A 19,734-nucleotide genomic window follows, 5' to 3' on the forward strand; every position below is an offset into this window, starting at 1 on the left:
CCTTTCCTCTTTCCTTTCCTTTTACCCTTTTCCTTTCCTTTTTTCCCTCCCCTCCCCTCCCCTTCCCTTTCTCTTCTCTTTAGCTTTGGGAAAGCTTCCTGCAGACCAGAGCCCTCCATGGACTAAGGGAACTCAAAGATTTCCTGGTGTGTTTCCTCATTCAGTCTATATTCGTCTATGCCTATCTTTCCCAGTTCTTACCCAATGTCACATTCGTGACAAAAACATCTCTATTACTAACACACAGTCTTTGAGACTTTGTGAAATATCTTTTTTTGAAAGTCTAAATAGACTTGTAGTCTTTCTTTCTCCCCCAAGTATCTTCTTCTCTTCTCTAAAATTCTAGTTAGGTATTGCTGTAAGAGGAAGCTATGTGCACCCTCTCCCATAATTGTGCTTATGTTTTGGATGGCTCAGTCTACATGCAACGTGCACAGCAGCTCCAATCCAAATGCAGTGTAGCATGTGGCTTCTCATCACCATGACTCAATGCCTCTGCTTGCACAAGGCTAGGACTATTAATACTGCTTAAATGGAATCAAATAATGAGGGTGATATTAAATGTTTCTTGTAAGGCAATTTTTTGTTATGTTATTAGATTTGTTTGGTGGCCCATTGATCTGAATTGTGAGAAACAGAAGCCATATTCAAATAGAATATTAAAAATTTCCAAGAAAAGATTTTAATATGGAAGTAAAAATGAGTAAAGACACATACATTTTCCCAAGAAGATATGATTTACATGGTTCTTGGGGTCTGTGCTCTCGTGAGTTGCAGGTGTCGTATTGAGATCTTACCTGGGGGGAAGGGAGCTACGAGTGACCTGAGACCCCTTCTGAATGACATAAACAAGTGACATTCCAAGTGATAGATGCCCTTGAGGTGTGAAAGATGGCAGTGACAGGATCCTGGACCTCTCACATAAATATTCATGAGCGTGCAAGCTGCTACATGGAGTCAGTTTGGCAATACGTAACAACTAAAAATGGGCTTAGATCTGATGATTTCACCTTCGCAAACTTAGACTGAGGAAATAACATACAGGATGTTTCCTGCAGCACCATTTATGAATTCAAAAAGGTGGAAAGTAATGTTTAGCATTGGGGGTTTTGTAAAGCACATTATGCTACATGTATAAAATAAATACTATATCAGTTATGCAAAATAATGAATATTGATCTATATTTATGGAAATGAGAAAATATGCATTATATATTGCTAAGTTTAAAAAGCTGGTCATGAAACAGCCAGTTCATATAAATACATTTTTTGGATAAAATTTGCATATTGATATATGTAAAACCCACAAATGTATATGTGTATATATATATATATGTGTGTGTGTATGTGTGTATAGGAAAAATCTGAAAGTTTATATATCAGGGTGTTAATGATGGATATCACTTAGGAGAATCAATATGGGTTACCTTTCTTTTTTGTGTTTTTATTATCTGATTTTCTAAACAACATTACTGTTATTTTAGTATATAGAAAAAAATAACCCTAAAGCTGTTGGTTTTGTCTCTCAGGCCTGGGCTTATTTCCAAGACCCTGAAATCTCTTACTTCTCAGAACCAGGAACCACCTTTTTCTTCCTGCTGGCCCAACTGTGTGTTCCCTGTCCCCATTGCCTGCCTGACTGTGGGCAGAGGCCCATGAGCTAGGTTTTCTGGGGCTCCATGTTCTAGAGCTGAGTTTACAGTAGGGCTGCTCAGTTTGCCTTTCTGGAATTCTGCCTTGTCACTGAGTCCCAATCCCAGTCCTTGATTTTTTATTTATTTATTAATTTTTTTTTTTATTGCCGATTTCTGTCCTTAAGTCCTTGCCTTGTAATCTACCAGCATCCCAGGTCTCCCAGCAGCATCTCCTCTGTTGATCTTCCCTGGTGTTGATGTGCGCCTCCCACCGAAGGTGTGGTCACAGGAATCCTGCAACCTGCTGACCGATGCTCTGCAGAGCTCCGTTCCTGGGGTCTGTCACACATAGAGATGGTGCCCTCACTGAAACATCTACCATGTGCTGTGACCAGCAGACTGGACTGCCTCTCTGTCCCTACAATGAGTTCCTGGCCACAATGCCACTGTGTCTACCCATGCTTATGCATCTCCTTACAGCTTAGACCTTCCCTGGGATGTCCAGGAATGGTGTCCATTCTCAGATATGAATCTTGGAGGTTCCACCTCCTTCTAGGCTCCAGACAATTCAACCCAGGACTGTTGCTAGGTAGGTGTTTGCATAACCATCAATACATTTGGATAAATCCACCTGGTTAGGGGAATTCTGTGAGAATCAATGATATGCTGGGTGCAGGGAATCTTGTTTGAGAATTATTGGGATAGATTTTTTTTCACATGTAGTTATTATTTTTTAAAATTCAGCAGTTTTTTGGGTACAGGTGGTTTTTGGTTACAGGGATAAGCTTTTTAGTGGTAATTTCTGAGCAGTGTACACTATACCTAATAAGTAGTCTTTTATCCCTCATCCCTCTCCCACCCTTCCCCTGAGTCCCCAAAGTCCATTATATCATTCTTATGCCTTTGCATCCTCATAGCTTAGCTCCCACTTATAAGTGAGAACATACGATATTTGGTTTTCCATTCCTGAGTTACTTCACTTAGAATAATGGCTTCCAGCTCCATCCAAGTTGCTGCCAAGGCCATTACTGTGTTCCATATTGTGGCTGAGTAGTATAGAATGATGGATCTTTTGAGAATTTGGTGAAAGGATTCGTGTCCTGGCATTTTAGGGTGTGATGAAGACTTCTGGCTCTCCCATCATTTCCCTTATCCCCATTCCCCATGGGGGCTGCTTTCTGGTAGGGAAAGGAAGATGCTTTGTCAATGGGGTATTACTACCTGTGAGGGTTTGTCTGTGAACAGCTGGACTTCAAGATGGTGTCCCAGCCCCAATTTAGGCTGTTGTGATGGCAGGAAGGCATTTCTAGCCTAGTGCCCATTTTCACCACCTCTTCCTTATTCCCACTGTGGATAATCATCTACTCCGCTTTTCCCTGGGTTGCCTCAAAACTCAGACTTCTTCGTAAGTGCCGGCTTCAGTCTGTGAGCTCCACTTTCTTTTGGTGCTTTCTCCCCTATCCTGTCTTCATCTCTGGTGCCTTCACTGTGTTGATCCTTGTTATGGTTTCAATGTGCCTCCTCCAAAATTCAGGTGCTGCTGATGTGATGGTATTAAGAGGTGGGACCTTTGAGAGGTGACTAGGCCATGAGGTTGCTCTCTTGTAGATGGTGGGATCAGGTCCCTTTATAAGGGGGCTCAATGCGGGGAGTTTGTTTTCTCTTGCCCTCTGCCTTCTGCCACGTGAGGACACAGTAAGAAGGCCCTTACCATATGCTGGCACCTTGATCTTCGACTTCCCAGGCCCCAGAAGTGAGGAATGCATTTCTGTTTTTCATTAATTGCTCAGTCTCTGGGATTCTGTTCCAGCAGCCCAAACAAACAAAGAGAGTCCCTCAGCCCCCATTTCCACGAACGGCAAAGATTTATGGGGGTGGGGCCATAATTTAATCCATCCTCTGGCCCCTAAAAATTCATGTATTTCTCACATGCAGAATGCATTTCTACCGATTCTTTTTTTTTTTTTTTCTTTTTTGAGATGGAGTCTCACTCTATTGCCCAGGCTGGAGTGCAATGGCGCGATCTTGGCTCATTGCAACATCTGCCTCCCAGTTTCAAGTGATTCATTCTCTTTCTTCAGCCTCCCAAGTAACTGGGATTACAAGCATGTGCCACCACCCCTGGCTAATTTTTGTATATTTAGTAGAGACGGGGTTTCACCATGTTGGTCAGGCTGGTCTTAAATGCCTGACCTCAGGTGATCCACCCGCCTCGGCCTCCCAGAGTGCTGGGATTACAGGTGTGAGCCACTGCACCTGGCCCATTTCTACCCATTCTATTTGCTCAAACAGTCAAAAGGCCCCAGCTAACCCCAGGAGGCTCTAACAGGTACCTTGTCTGCAAGGGAGGCTTTTAAAGACAGGTTTACAAAATGCAGAATCCTTTTGCACCATGAACTCAGTTGATACAATTTCAGGCAGAAAAATCAGGCCTGACACAGACAGATAAAATACTAAAATAATGCTGTTTTAAAATATGAAAACAAGGCTCAAAGGGCTTTGGTGAGCGGCTGAAAGTCAGAATTTGTGGAGGAGGCAGTGGGGCTAGGTCACGAGCCCTTTTGGCTATCTGCTCCTCCCATTCTGCAATACTCATTTGTCTATGTCTTGTCTAGCAGGAATTGATTTATTGATGTGTGGCCTCAGAATCAATGCATTTTTTTCCAGTACGATGTGTAATATGCATGGTATAGTGCGGAACAGATGAAAACAAGTAACTAAAAAAATCAGAACCTACCTAGAAATAACCATCTCTGGTTCTCATAACTGTCAGTATCTTCTTTTTCCAGGCTGTTTGGAATTTGATTTCAAGGATTCCATTGTTTTGAAATGAGCTTGAAAAGCACACGAATTATGCTTGTAGAGGGGATGGAGAGGTCCCGCTTTCTGTCCAGGAGAACCTGGGAGGATGTTTTTGCTCTCTTCTCCCAGCTCACTTTGTCACTCCATTTGTGTCACCGCTGGGCCAAGCAGGGCTGTAACTCCCTATGCACGGTGGCTGCTTTTTCCTTTGGCTTGGTTGAATATCCTGATAAATAACGCGCAGTCTTCAGCTGTTCAAATGATGTTCCTTTCTCTAAGCAACACTTCTGTGACCATTTCTACTGTTGTAGGCTTTGCCTCAATAGGTAAATAATGTACATGAGTACAGTGGGACTAGGTGTTAGGTGCAATTGAACAAGTGGCAGTGGAAAGAGAGCGTGAGGTGTGAGTTGCCTTGGAGTAACTAGGTTCTCTTCTTGCTGGGACCCAGACACTCTTGTGCCAGGTCCGGCATGCAATTTACTTAAAATTATTTTCTCTCTCTCTTCTCATCCCTTTCCCTTCTAAAATTCATTTTGTAGATCAACACTATGTCTCCTGTGTCAAGTAATTGATACAAATGCCTTTTCTCATTTAGAGACCACTTGCAAAAGAGAAAATTATTTTTCCAATGGAAGTTAGGCTTTAAAATTTTTGCCAGGGTGTGAGCTATAGAAATGGTGCTATTAGAGTATATCCATTGTAAATTATTAAAGTCACGCTTTACTACACAAAGCAATTTTTGGTTATCACAAATGTGACTTACTTGTTTTGCATCACTATGAGGTCTATGCTGTTGGGTGATGTTCCCTAAAGAAGTCTTGCAGTTAGACTTACAGAGTGAAAGTGAACCGTGTGTGGACACCTGAGAGATTCTTCTCGCAAATACAGAGTTATTTGTCATCTGCTAGTCAGCAGAGAGGGAAAACATAAAGGATCACCCATAGAAATTTGGAGTAGAAAGCAGGTGCATTGAGTCCTCATCTCTGTTTTTTTCACTGACTCAATGATTCACCCTGTCACTGGTCACTGTAGTCTATCCAGCTTTGTGCCTCAGTTTCCTAATCTGCACATGTGTCGTATGATTATTGGAGGGTTAAGTGAAGTAACACATGTAATGTTCTTAAAACAGAGCCTGGCATGCAGTAAGCACATCATGATTGTTAGGTATTATGGTTATTATAATACCATTAACAATCCAGACTGAAATTGGATCCTACTCCTCAAAGAGAATGCTCAGCTGAACAGAATCATGAAAAAGCAGGCCTTCCACAGCCACCACATGCCCCTGGGACATAGGGTGCAGTGCGTAGGAATGTGGATAACCAATTAGGAAGGACTTACAAAGTGGATATCATGCTTCTTGGAGCCTGAAGGCCATAAAATTTGCTTGAAGAAAAACCCATTAGGAGTGGCCAGTATAGTTGGAATCAGATGCCTTCCAACAATATATAGAGAGATGAAGTCCTGAGAGAAATTGCAGGTATTTTGATCATTTTATAACAAAACCTCCCAGATTGTATGACTTGAACCTCATATGTCAATCTTATTACTAGACACAGTATCAGCTTAGTGTCACAATGCTCATGATGATGTGTTTTGACAGCAACATCTGTCACCCCTCCCATGGCCTCTGTTTATTTGGCTGGTGTAGCTGACGTTGTGGGGATCCCCTTTCCTTCAGCTCTTTCTTGTCCATTTCTCCCAAACTCCATGGACTCTCTGAGGAAATGCTGCTTCAGATGGAGGAGGAAGGACCTCTGGCACCAGCTGGTTTTGCAGCTATGACCTCTAATCACATGCTTAAAATCCATCTGACAAAGAACATGGGGTTGCATTACAGACATCAAAAAATATTTGAGTATCCGTCACACACAAGGCCCTTGGGAAGAGTAAATGCGCAGGATTTGTAACGAGGCTCAGTTACAGTTGCAGTAAAGGTGAGAGTTGCAATAAAACCCAAAGCCAAAGCTCACTTCTCTGAGAAGGTGCAGCCACCTCTCCTAACCACACTTTTACCAGCATTGTTAACAAGTCCATCTACGGGTATGTTCTGGTTTCATTTGTAGTAAGATGATGCATGAAGCTTTTCTTGTGCAACTAAGACCCATAGTTGAAAACAAAATGTGTTAAGTGTTCTCATATTCTAAAGAGAGTGTTAGAAATTAATGTTGGACACCTTCCATAGGCCCTATAAACACCAGCCACCATCCTAGCACTGCCATCCCCAGGAAGTCGGGTGGCTGGCGTTCTTGGGTGCATGGAGTCTGTGGCGGTGGGGGAGTTCCACGGTAGAGGGTGGTGTCTTTCCTTGAAGTCAAGGGCAGGTCTCCAGGGGAATTATTAGGGCCCATGGAAGTGTCTGCATCATGACGAGCCTGGCAGCTTTCTCCCTCTGGACACTTGCTGAGCTCCAGAAGTCCCAGGTCCCGTCTTGGTGCTGCTGTCAAAGTGGAATCTGGGGGAGTCTTTAGGAGAGCTTCACACAGGTTCCCTGCAGTTGGAGGATGTGCTCAGCCATAGAGGCTGTTGTCTATTTTGGGTCCAGAGATTTCTGAAGGCAGGAGGCAAGCTGAGACCACAGTATTATATGCCTGGGAGAAAGACGCAGGTCACCCTCACCCCATTCCAGCTTTCCGAGTCCATTAGAAGGTGTAGAAGAGGTCTCAGGTTCTTGTGGCTCCATGTGGGAGAGGATGGAGGTTACTGGAGGTGTGGGATCCTTGAGACTATGGTTACAGGGTGCCCAGAGGGGGCATGGCTTTCCTTGCTCAAGAGGCCAAGGTGTAGCTGAACACTATATGCAGGAGACCACACAAACTAACCACCTCTTTAGCAGAGGCGCAGGCACCAGATGATTCCTTTGGAAATGATTCCCCTGATGGCCCCTCTTCCAGGGCCAGACCCCCCTCCTCATCCCCCTTCAGACCTGGGTAGCAGCTTCCTGCTGCTAGGTCCTGGGTCTTTAAGTCACCCTGCTGGTTCCTTTAACCTGAGCGCCCCTCTGGAAACAGTCTCTTCAATAAGCTCTTCAATAGCCCTTGGATGTGCCATCTTGGTCCGCCAGGACCCTGACAGATGTACCAGCCTCTTCACTCAGCCTTCCTCCCCTGACCCAGCCTTCCAGACCTGGCCATGGGCCAGGAGCATCAGCACTACCTGAGTTTGTTGGCAATGCAAGACCTCTGGCCTACCCTGTTCCGAGGGAGTCAGAATCTGTATTTTCAGAAGACCCACGTGACCTGTGTGCAAATTTGAAAAGTGCCTATGGGAGATGGGGAGGAGGGGTATGAAGATAAAATCACCCCCACGCTACATTCCATGGCCTGTTCAGATACTAGCCAGGTAGGCTCCCCAGACACCTGCTGCCCACGTTCTTCTTTCCTGTCTCCCATGGGTAGAGACGCTGCACATCTGATCTGGACTTACGCCGCCTGGGTTTGAATCTTACCTGTCCTGCTTGCTAGCTGTGCAGTTCTGGGAGAGTTCTTTAACCCTGCCTGTTTCCTTGTTTGTCCAGTGGGGATAATAATTGTGCTGGCCTAACAGGGTGGAGACGATTAAACAGCATGACACCTAAGGGGCAAGGGAACTAGCCATGTGGCTGTATGAGGGAAGAACAATCCCAGCAAGGAAGGCCAGCAAAGGAGCCCCGCAAGTGGAGGGCAGTGCCTGCCACAGCGTGACTCAATGGCTGCTGAGGAATATTGGTAGTGGAGGTGTCATTTTGGGTAGGAGGTAATATACAGGCTGGAAAATCCAATTTTCTATTTCTACTCATAAATAGAAGACAATCACCTGAAATGATAATCACTGCAGCATTTTTATTTACTTTAGAGTCAGCAAGGCCCTTTCAAAGACACAATACAGATACTTAGAGAATAAGAAGTAAAGCCATGGAAAGATCCCTCCACCCTGCACTCAGTCACATGGAGCGCTTCCAGAGTCAAGTTTGCTGTAAATGAATCCCTGCTCCCAAATGTAATTCTGCAGATGCACTTTGATTTCACAGCCACTGATCAATAATTCATTTGGCTTGTGACTGCCGATGACATGATTTAATATGTCCAGCTAAATTACGTTCCTATGGGAACATTCACGCATACCAAAGGAAAAAATTACAATTATTGTAGTGCTGGCCTCTAATTGAAGCAAGCCTGCATGCAGGCCTAGACTTGTTATTTGAAGAAATAATTTAAAAAAAAGTCATGTGATCAAATCAATAGGGGACCTAAGTGCAGAGAACTCTTTATGAATCCAGGACTATGGAGGGGCCTTCTATTAATGTCACTCCCTAATCAGGAGCAGCTGGATTGGGCACTGATATGGTTAGGCTTTGTGTCCCCACCCAGATCTCATCTTGAATTTTAATCCCCATAATCCCCAAGTGTCAAGGGAGAGACCAGGTGGAGGTAATTGAATCATGGGGGTGCAATTTCTCTCATGCTGTTCTCGTGATAGTGAGTGAGTTCTCATGAGATCTGATGGTTTTATAAGGGGCTCTTCCCTGCTTCGCCAGGCACTTCTCCTTCCTGCTGCCTTGTGAAGGTGCCTTGCTTTCCTTTCCACCGTGACTCTAAGTTTCCTGAGGCCTCCCCAGCTGTGCAGAACTGTGAGTCAATTAAACCTGTTTCCTTTATAAATTACCCAGTCTCAGGCAGTTCTTTATAGCAGTATGAAAATGAACTAATACAGGTACTGTTTATAAATACCTACCACTGAGATTAGGACTGGAAAGGCAAAGGTGACAAGCACCCAAGAGAATTACAATTGTTTGGAGTGATCCCAAGTACTCACTCCAACTTCCCAAGAAGCAATGTCCTCATTTTTACCCTTGGCTGTGATCTCTGTTTAGTTCCCTGCAATATTCTCTTGGCCTCTCCTTGTCTAGAGGTTGTGAGAGATGTGGAGCGAAAGGGCAGAAGTAACCAGGCACAGGTTTGAGGACACCTTAATGGTGGAATGTTACTTGATTCCAAGGCTTGGTTTCTATTAAAAAGGGGAATCTAGTATCCAGGGGATTTTGTATGAGACTAAATTAAACGCTGGAAAGAGCCAGAATAACACACCTCCTCTGTTTTCACTGTGGTTAAACACTTTGTGTCATGTCTGACATCTTTTTCCTTACATTGGGAATTCTTTCTCTGCTGTCACTGTCCTTGAAAGTAACAGCAACCCCAGTATAAAGTAGTAGTTAAAAGCATTGGACTTGGCCAGACTGCCTGGGTTCAAATTGTCACGCCATTGCTCACTGGCTGTATGATCTTGGGAAGTTACTTAACTTCTCTGTTTCAGTTTTCATATCTGTAAAATAGGCTTAATTATATGGTCTTACCCCTATGGTTGTTATGAAGAGTAAATGAGATTTAATGGGATTCCATTCTTAGTGCAGTGCTTGGTATATATTATACTTATGATATAATAAATGTTAACAATGTAACAATATACATTTATTTTTGTTATTCTTTTTCCAGTGGTTTCCTAACTGGTCCCTCTACCTCCAGTCTTTCTATCCCAATCCACCACTGTTCACATCACTGCCAAAGTGAAATTCATTCAGCCACATGGTAACTGGACTCTACCAACCTCCAAACCCCATGTCCTGTGCGTTCAGCTATCAGAGGGAAGCAGAGCGTGGCAGGGTGAATTGCAGGGGCCTGGGTCAGCAGGGGTAGAGATCAGTCTTCTATTTCGTCTATGGACCAAAGAGTCACATGGTCCTAGGTAACTTCAAGGGAGACTCGAAGTATAGCCTCTTTATGGCACTAGGAAGAAAACAGATGAGGTTTGTGACAGGTTCTGATCTCTGTCCCAGGTCTTGAGGCAGGAAGAACTTGGACTGTTAGATGAACAAAAAGAAGGCCACTTTGCTTAGAGTTTGGCAAGCAAGGGGATGAATGAAAACAAACGAGGACAAAGGTTAGGCTGGAACAGCTCCTGTGGGCCACGTTCAGGAATTTTGACTTTATTCCAATATAAATTGGAAGTCTTTATAAAAAGTTTTATGCCAGGGGGTGATATGAACATATGTGTGTCTTAAAGAGACCTGCTGGTGTGAAGAACTAATCAGGGAGTGGGTTAGTTTCCCATTGCTGCTGTAATAAATTACCACCAGTTTGGTGGCTTAAAACAGCACATATTTCTTCTGTTACTGTCTGGAGGTCAGAAGTCGAAATCGAAGTGTCAGCAGAGCTGTGTTTCTCCTAGAGGCTTCAGGAGAGAGTCTGTCTCCTCGATTTTTCTGTTTCCTCAAGGCCTCCTGTGTTCCTTGGCTCATGGTTCCTTCCTCGGTCTTCAGAGCACATCACTCCAGCCTCTCATTCTGTTGTCCCATCACCTTCACTCTTTCTGACTGTAACGGACTGTTTCCCTCTTATGTGAATCCTGTGATCACACGAGGCACACCCAGATTATTCAGGAAAATCCCCCTACCTCAGCAGCCTTTATTTAATCACAGCTGTGAAGTCCCTTTTGCCGGGTAAGGTAACAAATTCAAAGAGGTTCCTGGGATCTGAAGGATACCATTCGGTTGGCCCAGGAACAATGATGGTGGCAAGATGACTGGTTAAAATATTGTCATCATTGTCCTAAACCACGAGGGGGTAAAGAGAAGGGCATGGCCTTGAAAGCGATTTAGGAGGCAGGATCCACAGGTGTTGGTCCTTGACTGGTCCTGGGAGATAATAAAGAAGGAAAGACAAAGAAAAAAGCTCAGGCCTCTTGCTTGCATGTAATTCATGAGAAGATGAATGGAATCATTTGAAGAGTCTATTCAGCAGCTAATGATGAGTAAAAATTCTGAAATTGTCTGTAATTTATAAGGTTTATGACAAGGAAGGAACTCGTAATTATAAACTGGTTATCACTGGATATTATACACTGATTTTGCCTGAATCATTAATTAGCAAATGAATCAACAGCTGCTGATATCTCATAAACAAGCTATTCTAAATTATTCTTTAAAAAGTACCATGCAGTAAAGGGAAAGACCTATCGAGGTGAAGATTGAGAAATATTCCTTAGAATTGTTTTTATGTTTCAGGGCATATTTTTAAAACTGTATTTGTGAATTATCAACTTTCACTCAAAAAGCCAAAGTAAAGGTTACAATAAATTCAACACTTTAATTTAAAAATTAATGTGGAATAAACAGTTGTCTGTTTTCCAAAGTCTCAAGGCCATTTTGTGATTTTTGTTACCCTCCAATGGTTGTGGGCCTTAGCTTTGATTTCACTTTTGCTCCTCTTTCTTTTTTCAGTTCTGTTCCAGTGATCTATTGCTGCATAGTAAACTACCCCACATGTATTAGTCATTCTCATTCTGCTATGAAGACATACTCTAGATGGGGTAATTTATAAGGGAAAGAGGTTTAATGGGCTCACAGTTCCACATAGCTGGGGAGGCCTCACAATCATGGCAGAAGGCGAAGGAGGAGCAAAGGCACATCTTACATCGCGGCAGGCAAGAGAGAGCATGTGCGGGGAACTGCCCTGTATAAAACCATCAGATCTCAGAGACTTATTCACTATCACAAGAACAGCATGGGAAAATCCTGCCCCCATGATTCAATTAACTCCCATGGGTTCTTCCCACAACACATAGGGATTATGGGAACTGCAATTCAAGATGAGATTTGGGTGGGGACACACCCAAACCATATCATCACAATGTAGTGACTAAATATAATAACAATTTTTTAATTTTTTGAGACAGAGTCTTGCTCTGTTGCCAGGCTGGAGTGCAGTGGCATGATCTCAGCTCAACAAAGCTCTGCCTCCTGGATTCAAACCATTCTCCTGCCTCAGCCTCCCAAGTAGCTGGGACTACAGGTGTACCCCACCACGCCTGGCTACATTTTGTATTTTTAGTAGAGACAGGGTTTCACTATGTTGGCCAGGATGGTTTCGATCTCTTGACCTTGTGATCCACCTGTTTCGGCCTCCCAAAGTGCTGGGATTCGGCCTGAGCCACTGCGTCTGGCCAATAACCATTTTATCATGCTTTATGATGTTGTGGATAAGGGTTTCAGGAAGGGCCTAACTGATGAGCCTTCTGTTTCACTTGGTGTGGACCAGGACTGCACAGTGGAGTTCACTGGGGGCTGGTCTGGACCATCCCAGACAGCTTCATTCCCATACTTAGAGCCTTGGCAGGGTGGGCTGCAGGGTTGGGCTCAATGGGACCCTCCCTACCTCCCTGTCCCCTCAAGTCTTCTTCACACAGTCTCTCCATCAGGGCAATAGAGACTCCTTACATGAGAGCTCAGGACTCCAAGGGGCCAAGGTGAAACCTTCCAGTTCTCCTAAAGGCAAGTCTTGGAACTGGCCTAGAGTAGGGTTGCCAGCTTTAGCAAATATGAGAGAATGCCCAGTTCAGTTTCAATTCCAGATGAATAACACTAATTATTAGTATAAGAGTGTCTCAAATATTGCATGGAACATAGTCATGCAGAAATTGTAATTTATCTGAAATTCAAATGGGGCTGGGTGTTGTGTATTTTTTCTGACAGCCATAGCCTGGAGTCACTTTCATAATCCTCTATTTGTCAAAGCAGCCCCTGGTCAGTCCAGGTCCAAGGGGAGGGAAAATAGAACTCCTATCTCCGTGAGACAAGTGTCAAACAATGTGTGGCTTTCTTTAATTTGCCACCCCCACCGAAGTTCTCCTGAGATGTACTCACTGTTTGAGACCTAGAAACTGTAAGTGCTGATGCTTTCTGTGCCTTCATATGTGGTCTTGAGTGCTTAGTGACTCCAGGCCACAATTTGCCTCAAGTCACAATAACCTTAACACAGCAGGCAGCGTAGCACCCGTGGAAAGTTCCAGATACATCTGCCTGTGAATCCTGCATTACCTGAGGCAAGTACCTTAATCTCTTGGAGCCTCAGTTTTCCCCACTTGTTTCATGGTTATCAAAATGACCACACAGGTCACAGCAAGGATCTGTACCTTTAAGAAGGATCTTTACTTTTAAAAAGAGGTAAAAAAAGGAATAAAAAACAAAGCACCCAATAACAAAACATTTTTTTCCATCAAAGGGGCTGCTATTCCTATTACTTTTTAGCAAGTAGAAGAGATATGAAATTAGAAGGGGTGGATACTAATAGTATCATTAGAATACTAGCGATAATAAGATTTAGGAGTTGAGCAAACTACTTGAACCCCACAGACTTCTGGCTCCCTTGCAATGTGGAAAATGCCAAACTGTTGAGTGAGTTTAGCATAAAAGTGAATGCAACTCTTCCAGCCTTTGACCAAGGAGCCTCTTCAGGAACAATATTTTAAATGTTTTAATATTTTTAAACCAATGTTGATGACTGTGGAAAGGAAGGATTAGATGGGGCAGTCACCTCTTAGAGGACATCGATTTTCTGTAACCCCAATACAAGCCTTTCGATGTATCCTAACTTGCTATAAACATTAAATTATTTATCTTTTTAACATTTTGAATGATTTTATCTTATCCATCATACTGCTGTTTATAGGCTGCAAATTAAAAATGGTAAAAGGCCATTTATGTGCACAAAAGCGCCTTTCCACGTGGTTGCTTTGGTTGTGATTGCAAAGCTCATGGATGTACCCTGGACTTGAGTGACACCTGTCTGTTCTGTTCTTACCCCGTTGAGCTCTGTATACAGTGAGTGCTCTTCAGATCCTTGGGAGGAGAACTGGGGAAGCATAGCCGGATTTATTTGGAGTCAAAACATTCATTCATTAGAGGCAAAATATTTGACAAAATGCATTTTGAAAAATAAAAATGAGTTTTAGGACCGTCATAGCCAATAAAATTCACTTAGATGAAAGGCCCAATGTGTAATAAAAATGTCTCACTTAAGAAATTAAATGATCCTGTCATTTATAACAAGGATTAATAGAATTTTAAAATGGAATGAGCTCAAATGAAGCTCGGTGAGTCACAGTGGCCTTTCACATTTGCAATATTCCTAAGATAATTATTAATTAACACACCAGAAACGATTTTAATGTAACATTATGGTGCAGATTTAAACACCCAAATGGAAAATGCTTCTTATTAAGGTTTCTCATGCTTTCTTAGAATTAAAATGCTAAACTAATTAAAACCAAAGGTACTTTTAAAACAGTTTGCTTCCAAACAGATTTTTAATATATGCCAAGCTGAGTTATCAGACTAGAGCTATTTTCTTTTGCTAGAATCAGAAATCTATTAAAAATGGAATTTCTAATAGATGTCCTAATAGCCTCTGCTCTATCTCCATGTAATCTGTGTGGCATTCATGCCATTAAAGAAGAACTTGGGGCTAGAATTTGGAGTGGTGTATTTAAAAGTATTAGTCAAAACTTTCTGAAAGATAAATCACACTTTCTGACTACTTTGCTTGAAATATTCCCGTGAACTTCCATTGCCCCTAGCGTCAATTTCAATATCCTCACTATGACCTAGAAATCTCTATAGGGTCTGGCCTCTACCTGTTTTTCCTCCTTCATCTCATTTTGGATGTTTTTGTTATTGTATTTCAGACATTTTAGACTTATAATTTTGTTTTGTTTTTCCACGTGCCTAGCTTATTCCTGTCCCAAAGCATTCATATATTTTCAATTCCTCTTGGAATATTCTTCCAAAACTTGTCACACAGCCTGTTACCTTCTCCCCATTCTGGTTCTAGGCTGTACTATGCAGTATAATTCCAGTCTGACTCATCACCTCTGTTATTTTCTGCCCCTTAAAACTAGAATGCAAGTTCCATGCAGGCAAGGCCCTTTTCCACCTGCTCAAATCCGGGTCCTAGGTACCTACAAAAAAGCTCGATAAACATTTGTTGAATGAACAAAGGCACTTATGCCATCTGGAAATTGTAACAAGAAATGATTACACAAGAGCTGGCTAAGAAAAAGACATCAGTTCTTAAAGAAGTTGCTGGTGTCTCATTGTGAGACCTTGAAGAAATTTAGATAAAAGTGTGTGGTCAGGAAGTGGGAAACATACATATAATATGCTGGGCTAATCTCTGAATCAGAGAAAGAACAAGCAAAAAGGATGACATTGAAATGCACAGCTCAGAGCAACGCCAGGCTCGAGCGGCGATAGGAACTGCTTGGTTGACTTGTCTCTTTCTGCTCCTTCTTTTTTTAAAGGCCCAATTTGTTTTTTTTCTAGGTTTGAAAGTGTTCAAAAAATGCTTGTTAAATGGTTATTTGGGAGTCCTAATTTTCTGTTTTTTTTTTTTTTTTAAATTGCTCATGGTTAATGTTGGTTCACATTAGCTCGTGGTTATGAATAAAGGACTTATTTATAAGTTGACAAGATTGCTCTATTTTGCCCTGTCCCCCTCTCTTTTATGAAAGAGTCACTCTAGCCTCACCCCATCACCTCTACTCAATCCAGCTTTCTGATCGGCAACATCTGGTATCCAATGTGTTGATGAACCTCATGCTTCTGTGGAAGCTTGCTGGAGTTCTGGAGGAACATTCTACAGAAAAACGTGTCTCAGCAATTTTGGTGAAATTATAATTTTTTATATTCTAGGATAATGATTGCCCTTTTTCATCCTCTGTCTAAATTACTTATCCACATATATCCTTAAATTATGCTTTTTTACTAATTTATAAGAAAGGTCTAAACCAGTCAGCAAGTAGTACATGTCATCATAAATAAGTTAAAATGGGACTGACATGTTAAAAAAGGGCTCAATATATGGTACCTGTTAATAATAATAAATGCAAATAAAATGTCTAAAGGAAAAAGAAAATTTCATTATGGCTGTATAATTTTTCCATTGGCCTTATCAGATTAACAGCAATTACTATAGGTTTCCTTTAGTGTTATTCTAATATAATTTGAAAAAATAAATTTTAATCAGAGAATCTATCTATATATGTATATATTCAACATATAATACATATACTTAATAGGCAATTCAACAAATCTATATTGAACGTCTCTGTGAGCCAGGACCATACCAGACCCTGGGGACACGTGAATGAGTAACAATTCCAGCCCCTGGGAAGGTCAGCCCTGTCCAAGAATATACATTAATAGGAATTAGCTCTACCACTTCTGAAATCTTAAAAATGTAATTTCTGATTCAAAACATTGAGCGACCATTCTCTGTTCGCCCTTAATCAAATTTTTTTTCAAGAAGACAAACCAACAAAGAATGTATAACAGTAGCCTGCTGTGAACATTCTCATATTGTTCATTTCTGAACAACGGTGGCAGTGATCTGGGGACCCGAAATAAAGAAATGATCAATTTTAGGAAAACGGCTTGATCCGTGGAGACAGCAAGGATTTTGGAAATATGGATGGCCCCACTGGAATCCCTCTCCAGCCTCTAGGAGCTGTTTGATGCTAGTTAAGTGAATCTCATTGACTCTTCTTTAGAGCTTCTGATAAACAGAGGTAGTATGGATCCTTGTAGTGTTAGGAGAATCATTCAAGGTGACATATGTGAAAATGCCAAGCACAGTGCCACTCCCTATGCTGGAACTGCTCAGCTCTCAAAAGTGATCACAATTAGTTTTGACAGGGTACTGATTTGTTTGCAGGTGTGCGTCTAGACCCTTCACCTGGCGCCTGTGGCTGGTCTGTGCTGTATGGCTTGTTCTGGGTTTCCCCTGCACCTACTGGTGACTGCCATACAGCTTCATTCTGTACACGTTTTACCTACGGGAAGCTTGGTTGAACACTGAACATTTTGCTCTCAATTCCTAGTGACTTAATGTGTGGGCTGTTTTAATTATTTATGCAGTAAACATTGATAACCCTCATAAACAAAAACTGTTTGGAATTCTCAATTGTTGGGAGTGCAAAGGGTCCTCAGACCAAAAGTTTGAGAACTGCTCATCTGTTGGATCAGGTTTAAGCTGAACTGGATCTGTGGAATGAGGATTCTTTCCTCTCATCATTTATTAAGTGATTTCACCAACTCTAACTGAGCGTCTATTTTATGCAAATTATTTGACTATGTTTTGGGAAGGATAACATAGAGCAATGGATGACCCATTCTGTCTGCCTTTGAGAAACTGACTACGAGTTGATCTGGATGGTTGGACGTGTAAGTTGTGCTCTGTGTGTTAGGAGAATGGTTGCTGGCCCACTCTACAGGACAGCTTGCTATGCACAGCGCTGGTGGACAAGCTCTTGGTGTTTCTGGGCAGGTGTTTCTGCACAGCAGTTGAGGTGGTGATGCTGGTGACACGCAGGACAGCAGCTGCTGTTTCTGCTTTTCTCATCGTGGGCAGTCCAAGTGTCCCTGGGGCGCCTTCCTGGCAGTGGCCTTAGGGTTAGCAGCCGCGTGTGCAGAGCCGTGAGCGTGCAGCCCTGGACGCTGACCGCTGACCACCCTCTCAGCAGATAACTGCCTCAAGCCCGGCTGCCGGCAGCTCTGCTTGTGGCCAGGTCTCTGGACAGAGTTTGGGTTCGGCAGTCTTAGACAGTTAAGTGCTTTTCTAAATTCTGCTCCTCTTTGAAACAGTGTTCCCATTCTTGACTCTAAAATATAATTGCTCCTTAGACTGAGTTTTCTGCGCTTCTCACCGCTTAGTGTTGGAGGCCACATACGCTGTCAGAAAACTTCCCTTTTCACTCTCGGCTTGTTTTGCGGCCTGGTTCATTCTTCTGTTGAATGCATGACCCACTTTTCTTTCCTTTAAATTGGTAGCAAAGGAGAATAGGAACAAAAGAGCATTTTAAATAATTTTATGAGGAAATTCAGGACCAAGTGAAACCTCCCATTGGATTAACCCATGGGAAATCTCATCTTGTGTTAGTTTAGACTGGATTTTCCAAATAATCTTCAGGGCTTTAACATTTGTTTGACCATTTGATGAATGAAAACATTTTCTCCGAAGTCGTTATGTAAAAGAAATGAGCGCAGAGACAGATAGGTTCTTTGGGCTAGTTTTTACTTTTCTTAATATCCTTTCTCAGATAGGAGTCTTATCTGATAAACATATCATCTTATTATTATAATTTACCCTTCCCTCTCCATTCCCCATGAAAATAATAATAATAGTACGAATAGTTGCATTAAGGGTTTCTGCAGTTTGCACTTATGGTCTTAGACACATTTAATTTTATTGTAATTTAAAACTAGTATTGAAAAGATAGCAAACCACAGAGCACTCTGCTGTGGCAGTCCTGCTAAGATACTTTTAAAAAAATACATTTAAATTTTAATTTTAAGTTCTGGGATACATGTGCAGGATGTGCAGGTTTGTTACATAGGTAAATGTGTGCCATGGTGGTTTGCTGCACCTATCAACCCATCACCTAGGTATTCAGCCCCACATGCATTAGCTACTTATCCTGATGCTCCCCCTCCTCCCACCACCCAACCCACAGACAGGCCCCAGCGTGTGTTCTTCCCCTCCCTGTGTCCGTGTATTCTCATTGTTCAACTTCCACTTATAAGTGAGAACATGCAGTGTTTGGTTTTCTGTTCCTGTGTTAGTTTGCTGAGGATAATGGCTTCCAGCTCCATCCATGTCCCTTTTCTTTCTCATTCCTTTTTATGGTGGCATAGCATTCCATGGTATAGATGTACCACATTTTGTTTGTCCAGTCTATCATTGATGGGCACTTTACTAACAATAATTCATTTAATACTCATTGCAACCCTGTGAGATAGAGATCGGTCTCCCCCACTTTACAAATGAGAAGACCCAGGCCCCAGGGGTTAAAGGGCTTGGGCAGGGTCGGGCGGCTGTTGCAGTGGTGGAGCAAGATTCCATTCTACTGTGTTCCTCTGAAGCTATGATTATAGCTCTAAAGTGCCCTGGAGGATCACCTGGCAGATCAGAGCACCCAGAGGACCACGGATCACCCAGTGAACCAAGATCACCAGCAGATCCCGATCACCTGTTGGGTCACCAAGTACCAGTGCAGCCGTCCTGCAAGGTTAAACATTCACTGAGTGTCCATGGCCAGGATATTTACTTGTTTTCAGGATCCTTCTCTTTCACATATACTAGAGTCCTTCCCTGCTCATTTCTGAGATTAAAATTGCTGAAAAAATTAGAGTTCCCTCAAGACAGATTGGGTGGAGACAAGAAGAGGGAAGGTTCCCAGGGAACGAGAATGTTGGACAGGGTGATTCCCAACTTCTCCCACCAGTGTTTGTCTCCCTCTGCGTGGTCACAGGCTCCACGGTCACTGGCTCTGCAAGAACACTTGCTCCGGCGCCTCACCTGGGACCCTGTGTGCCAGGCCTGAGTTGGGCACTGGGACTTGCTAGGGTCACTAAATGGGGGACGTTCCTACAGGGCTCTGTGTTCGGAGTCAGAGATAAGATTTTCCTTTCCATCCTCCCACCTAA

General features: G+C 42.7%; 1 long non-coding RNA gene across 1 annotated transcript in view; it reads left to right on the forward strand.

Moving 5' to 3' along the window:
• Positions 1–17,129, forward strand: part of LOC129467416 (uncharacterized) — a 156,195-nt gene extending 139,066 nt beyond the window's left edge. Inside the window, exon 7 of the long non-coding RNA XR_010116963.1 lies at positions 16,964–17,129. This is a non-coding gene — a long non-coding RNA (uncharacterized lncRNA). The remainder of the gene's footprint in view (positions 1–16,963) is intronic.
• Positions 17,130–19,734: the final 2,605 nt, after the last annotated feature.

Source organism: Symphalangus syndactylus, chromosome 18 (assembly GCF_028878055.3).
Source record: "Symphalangus syndactylus isolate Jambi chromosome 18, NHGRI_mSymSyn1-v2.1_pri, whole genome shotgun sequence".
Classification (NCBI taxonomy): Eukaryota; Metazoa; Chordata; class Mammalia; order Primates; family Hylobatidae; genus Symphalangus; species Symphalangus syndactylus.